Consider the following 7,184-nt stretch of genomic DNA (forward strand, 5'->3'; position numbering starts at 1 on the left):
CAGGTACAGTGCTGTTCTTTTACAGCAGGCACAGTGCTGTTCTTTTACAGCAGGCACAGTGCTGTTATTTTACAGCAGGCACAGTGCTGTTCTTTTACAGCAGGTACAGTGCTGTTCTTTTACAGCAGGCACAGTGCTGTTTTACAGCACACAGCAGGCACAGTGCAGAACCCAGGTGCATGAGAAACCGAGAAGGGTGCAGCTTGTTACACATTGGAACAGACTTCTCCATGAAATGTGCACAAGCTCACTCATTCATGGTGTTTTTGTGTCGTTTTCAGCAAAGTTGACTATTTTCTCTTAGAGAGGTGAGATTCATTGAACCGCTCACATGTAGATGCTCTATGAGTGAGTGCATCACCAAGCTGCAACAGCATCCCTTCACTCAGTCCATTATTTACACTGTGATGCTCTATGAGTGAGTGCATCACCAAGCTGCAACAGCATCCCTTCACTCAGTCCATTATTTACACTGTGATGCTCTATGAGTGAGTGCATTACCCAGCTGCAACAGCATCCCTTCACTCAGTCCATTATTTACACTGTGATGCTCTATGAGTGAGTGCATCACCCAGCTGCAACAGCATCCCTTCACTCAGTCCATTATTTACACTGTGATGCTGTATGAGCGAGTGCATCACCCAGTTGAAGATCAAGTCACCCCACTGCATGATCTCCTCATTATTCGCTGCTGTTTCTGAGCAGAGATGACAGGCTGAGAGGAGTAGGAGGACTGCGATTCAAAGCTCACTGGTGATAAATCACCTCACCCAGCAGCTCACACCTTTTCTCCTTCATTACATCACATACCAGAATGCAAGGGAAGCATTGCTTTCATGTGTACTGTACTGTGCGGGAGGTCAGTTTGCATCTATTTGTTAACAGTTAATAAACTAAAACTCCTTAAAATGAAGCCTGACTGAAATACAAGTTGACTCCTATTAATTTCCATGTCTGTGTTATATTCAGCATTAACGGACCATTGTATTACAGGATTCAGCTATCAGGGTTTCAGTGTTTGAACTGCTCTGTGCAAATTGAAAGGTGGTTCAATGTGCATTCATATTGAGACTTCACACAGTATTAGGCAAATGTTTTCAATTAGATGCTTGTCTTGTGCATCTCCAGGGAAGTAACAGGGTTACCTGTTAAATCCAGAAGACTTCTTCAGCTGATGCACTGTAAAGCAATCCAGTTAATGATATTCAGAATGATTTTTAGGTTAAAATGTATACCTGTACCTACAATGAGGCTGTATGTAATGTATCAAAAACCATGCCTGACCCACGAGACAGGCTAACCTAGTGTCGAGGTAACTCTGTATTTCTGAGTGGCATAAATAAGTAATTCATTAATATGCATTCAACCATTTGCTGCAGTTCAGTTCCAGGTTAATAAGCAGTCAATATACATTGTAAGGTGGCAAGGGGAGGGTCAGATTCCTCCCTACCTAAAACATGTGAGAATGCACGTTTTGTTTGATTTAATTATATTTGTGTTAATTGTATTATTTGTTAATTGTTTAATTATCACCCGCACCTGGGAATGATCAAAAATTAACAAATAATACAATTAACAAAAATACAATTAAATCAAAGAAAACATGCATTTTCACATGTCATGGGTAGGAAGGAATCTGACCCTCCCCCTGCCACCTTACAACATGCATTGCATGTGTGTATCTGTCATTAGACTGTCATTGGAGCTCAAATTTCATATGCATGTTGAGTAGGTTTTTGGAGACTTGGCAGTATCCTACTTCAGCAAAAAAAAAAAGACACCACTCAAAGATTTTGTTACATCATGCTCTTACTGTAGCTTGGAGATGATGGCAGATAAAAGCAAACTTGGCTGGGTCCTCTATTGTATAGAATTACAGTAGCAGCTATGAAGTGACCTTTTATTTCAAAATAAAGACACAAATAAAAAAAATACAAAGCAAAATTCTCTTTCCAAGAGGGTAAGTAAGCTACGAGTGGCCACCTGCAGGGTGCAGTCCCCAAGAGTTCCTCACTGAGCTCATTTCACTCAGCCCTGGGCTTTTATACAGGCTAAATTGGTAGCCAATTAACCAGTTTAACCTGGCCACATGTTTTTTGATGCCTCTCCAATTAGGTCCGTCCTCCCATTCAAGCACATACACATTTCCATGTGTTTGATTACCTGCCTGACTGTTCAAAGGGAATTACACAGCAGTATACCTTGAAGGGATCGGTTTTAACCCAATCCTGCCAAAATCACTCACAATATATACATGGATCTTGCCTTGTCACAGCCCTATTTTAACAAGATACTACAACTAGCTAGAAACAGCGTAGCACAGCACTTACGTTGCTGAGGTTTTGTTTGTGTTTTATTGTGATAGCTTTAGCATTCCAGGGAGCTTCCTCTTCGTTTTATGTTGACATAAAAGAACTCAGACCTATAAGTGGGAGAGAGTTCCTGGATAATTACACTTGAGAGACAGCAATCCAGAATTCATTCTTCCACTGGGGACTAAGCATGCTCACAGTGACATTTCACAAATGGAGTTCACCACGGAGTGACTGGATTGGATAATAGCTGAAGACCAGCTGGAATGGTATGCATGAAACATCTCGAATTATATATATTTTTGCACAAATGGTTTTGAACTCTGGTTTTGAATCCCACAGTAGGTGCATTGCAAGCCCTGACAGTTCATCCAGGCTGTGTTGAACTGAACGGTTTCACATGCTAGGTAGCAGGTAACTGCTCCACACTGTGCAGCAAACTCTTAATGACTGCTTACAAGATGCCACTGGCTCTTCTGTAAATACATTGTGTCTGATCCAGGCTGTGATACATACAGCAATGGCAAGCAACTAGACAGAAGAGCAACTCCTGAACTCAATTCAAAGAAACGTAAGCATAATGAATTGCGGGTGTCATTAGACCCTGAGGTGAGCTGTCTAGCAGACCAATTTCTATACGTCCTACAATGAAACTTTGTATCAGGAAGCTGGTCCTCTACAATGCCTAGTTAGTAACAAGGCACCACTTTATAACACATATATAAAAGTGCTGTTAATGTGCTTTCCTTAACTTATAAACAAAGAGTAAAATATCTTTTTAATGTCCTGGTATAAAGTAACTGTGTGGTTTCTCACATTGGCTTATTACAGTAACATGCCTGTTTAATGCTGTATCATTGCAGCCTGTCATTGCTAACAATAACCACCTGGTTTTTATTCCATCCGTTATAACACATTTATAGATGCATTACTAATGACTTGTAATGAACTCTTAAATAAAGTGTTACCAGTGATTAAGAGATGACTGCGCTGGACTGATAGAACCCAGAGCACATGGCATCTTGGGAGATCCCCAGTATATCCTGTTCCTCTTATACATGAATATAAAATGTAGGAAGGGCCAAAGCCTAACTGGAGAACACAGCACAGCCTTGATTAATAACTAAGCAGTTATTATGAACAATACATTAATTAGCAAATAGGCATGCATTTATATTAATAATCCTGTGTTCATTGTAACGCGATGGGCTCTAAAACCAGTTTACTCCAAATCGTCATTTACATGCATTTTTGTCAAAATATACAAGGAAAAATAAAACACAAATGATCGGAATTATTTATTTCCAGTTTGGAAACATTATTGAGGTCATTTTTACTGTCAGAAACAAAGATGGTACCAATGAGGATTAAGTTTAGCCTAAGACCTATTGAGGATGTGTTTGTGTTTCGAGTAGGTGATGCTCAAATCCCAGGTGAATACAGTGCACGTGTTCAGCGCTTTCTGCCAGTGCTTGTTGGCTCTGAGAAGCCCCTGCTCTAAATGTCTCTTTAAGGGCAGCAGTACTATTCAGTGCAGGCTCTGTTGTCTCAATGGGTTCGGCGCTCTCCCTTATTAAGTGGAGCACAGTGAAGCTGTTAATGTAAACCCAGAGCTCGTGAAACCCCTGGAGGTCTATTGTTCTGGCAGCTCTTTGAAGTGTAGATTTCTATTCAGAAAAGGTTTTATTTTTCCCGCACAGTCCGGAGAGCGGGGGGAGGGTGCTGAGGTGAGGATCCAAATTCCATCTGCGGTGTATTTTACATTGGAAGCATGTAATTACAGGTCTGTGTACAATATTACTTGCAGTGTGTAATGTGTTTACATGTGTATGCATATATATATATATTTATATATTTCTGAATATCTTGTATTGCGAGTCTCTTCTCCCATTCTTCCAGTCAAAACATTTATTATGGAATTTTGTAAAGTTTCTATGAGTGTTAGTACTTATTTAGAACCCAGTGCAGTAGACTCTCAGTCATTATCCAATCTTCAGTCTTCCTGAAGTTAAAGTTTGTATTGACAAGTACTGGACAGCTTTAAATGAATTCTATATAAGTCTGATTTGATCATTTCACTGTTTTTGGAATTGGATTGTTTGGAGTACAGTGCTGACTCATTCCTTAGAGTATAACACAACCTGCCTTCCTTTGTAGAAAACGTTTGCTTGAAGCCCTGTCATGTAGTCAGAGATGGTTGCAAATTACAATGATATTTCCTTCAAGGAGGGGATTGGGTGTGAAAGAAATGAAAGGCACATTTAGAAACATCTGCTCTGACACATCTGTCAGGAAAATAATGGCCCTCAAGCAAACTTTCAAGACAGCTGCTGAAGTGTAATCAATTGATCTCTGATCAGCTCAAAGCCCTTGACCCAAATCTGACACAAACTCCTTTGATCTTATTAATCACAAGCAGCAAACAAAACAAAACAGAACAAAACAAATCTGAGGTTGATGTTGCAAACAATGGGCACCACGATCCCAGAACTATCATCGCTAGCTGTGGCTATATGAGTCATGACACTAACTGCTTAGAGGGTAAGTAGCTTCAAATGTCAATTTCATTATTTTTCTTTGTACTTTATTGTGTTTTCAATCATGCAGCGTGATCCTGTGTTCCCACCTATTCTCTCTGCCTATATAAATATAGAGTTGACGGACCGATCTGATGCAGACAAGCCTGCTGCACACTTGGGTGCTGTTCCAGTACGACATGCAGCGAGTGGTGCTGAAACTGCACTCGAGCACAGGTGCTCTCCATGGTGCTGAACAAGCCAAGTGACATCCAATCCAGTCCAGGTTTTACTCCATGCAGGTTCTAAAATAGTCAATTGAAGGCAACTAACTAATTTGGGACATGGTTGGAATAAAGAGTGGAACAATCCCGTGGGGTAGAACTGAGTACCACTGGCATACAGTGCATTGCTGGGATCTGCATGGTGGAGAGCTGATTCTCTCTCTGGCCCTCGAGATCTATTCCAGTTCAGATATTTGTTGCAACCAGCTGCTAAATTAGTTAAGGGCTTGATTGACACAAAGTTCTGGACTGGAATGGACCGAAAGGCCAGAGTTTTGAGCCACTGCTGTATCACTTAAAAGCCAAGCTGTTTTATTTACTGGCATGCTTTTATTTTGTAAGATCTTTCTGGGACGGTTTGTTTTTGATTACTGGAAATCTTATCTACTCATGCCTACTTGCTGAAAAAATGCTGCCAAGAGAGAGTGGTTTTAATCTCACCTGCTGTTATGGGCAATACTTTTTTCAATTCACAAGCCTCAAGTGTTTCACTTGTATTAACACCCTTTATGAAACATATGCCTTTCTTTACACCTGTTTGAGATGCCGGCCAGACTAGGTTTCATTCTTCCGGTTTCATTCTTCCTCCTGAAATAGCTACTCCTGTGTGGGGTGCTTTTGCAACCCAAATCCCCCAGATTCTGAGGAGGGTTACTATAAAGAAGAAGTGGTTCTTAATAGAAATGAAAGGCATTCACACAGTATAATGCAGAGAGTCGGGCTGCTGAGAGACATTCACACAGTATAATGCAGAGAGTCAGGCTGCTGTGAGACATTCACACAGTATAATGCAGAGAGTCGGGCTGCTGAGAGACATTCACACAGTATAATGCAGAGAGTCAGGCTGCTGTGAGACATTCACACAGTATAATGCAGAGAGTCGGGCTGCTGTGAGACATTCACACAGTATAATGCAGAGAGTCGGGCTGCTGTGAGACATTCACACAGTATAATGCAGAGAGTCGGGCTGCTGTGAGACATTCACACAGTATAATGCAGAGAGTCGGGCTGCTGTGAGACATTCACACAGTATAATGCAGAGAGTCGGGCTGCTGTGAGACATTCACACAGTATAATGCAGAGAGTCAGGCTGCTGTGAGACATTCACACAGTATAATGCAGAGAGTCGGCAGAGAGTTCACACAGTATAATGCTCAGGCTGTGAGAGACATTCACACAGTATAATGCAGAGAGTCAGGCTGCTGTGAGACATTCACACAGTATAATGCAGAGAGTCGGGCTGCTGTGAGAGTATAATGCAGAGAGTCAGGCTGCTGTGAGACATTCACACAGTATAATGCAGAGAGTCGGGCTGCTGTGAGACATTCACACAGTATAATGCAGAGAGTCAGGCTGCTGTGAGACATTCACACAGTATAATGCAGAGAGTCAGGCTGCTGTGAGACATTCACACAGTATAATGCAGAGAGTCGGGCTGCTGTGAGACATTCACACAGTATAATGCAGAGAGTCAGAGTATAATGCAGAGAGTCGTCTGTGAGGCTGCTGTGAGACATTCACACAGTATAATGCAGAGAGTCGGGCTGCTGTGAGACATTCACACAGTATAATGCAGAGAGTCAGGCTGCTGTGAGACATTCACACAGTATAATGCAGAGAGTCGAGACATTCACACAGTATAATGCAGAGAGTCAGGCTGCTGTGAGACATTCACACAGTATAATGCAGAGAGTCGGGCTGCTGTGAGACATTCACACAGTATAATGCAGAGAGTCAGGCTGCTGTGAGACATTCACACAGTATAATGCAGAGAGTCAGGCTGCTGTGAGACATGCAGAGAGTCGGGCTGCTGTGAGACATTCACACAGTATAATGCAGAGAGTCGGGCTGCTGTGAGACATTCACACAGTATAATGCAGAGAGTCGGGCTGCTGTGAGACATTCACACAGTATAATGCAGAGAGTCGGGCTGCTGTGAGACATTCACACAGTATAATGCAGAGAGTCGGGCTGCTGTGAGACATTCACACAGTATAATGCAGAGAGTCGGGCTGCTGTGAGACATTCACACAGTATAATGCAGAGAGTCGGGCTGCTGTGAGACATTCACA

This window comes from Polyodon spathula, chromosome 30 (genome assembly GCF_017654505.1).
Source record: "Polyodon spathula isolate WHYD16114869_AA chromosome 30, ASM1765450v1, whole genome shotgun sequence".
NCBI lineage: Eukaryota > Metazoa > Chordata > Actinopteri > Acipenseriformes > Polyodontidae > Polyodon > Polyodon spathula.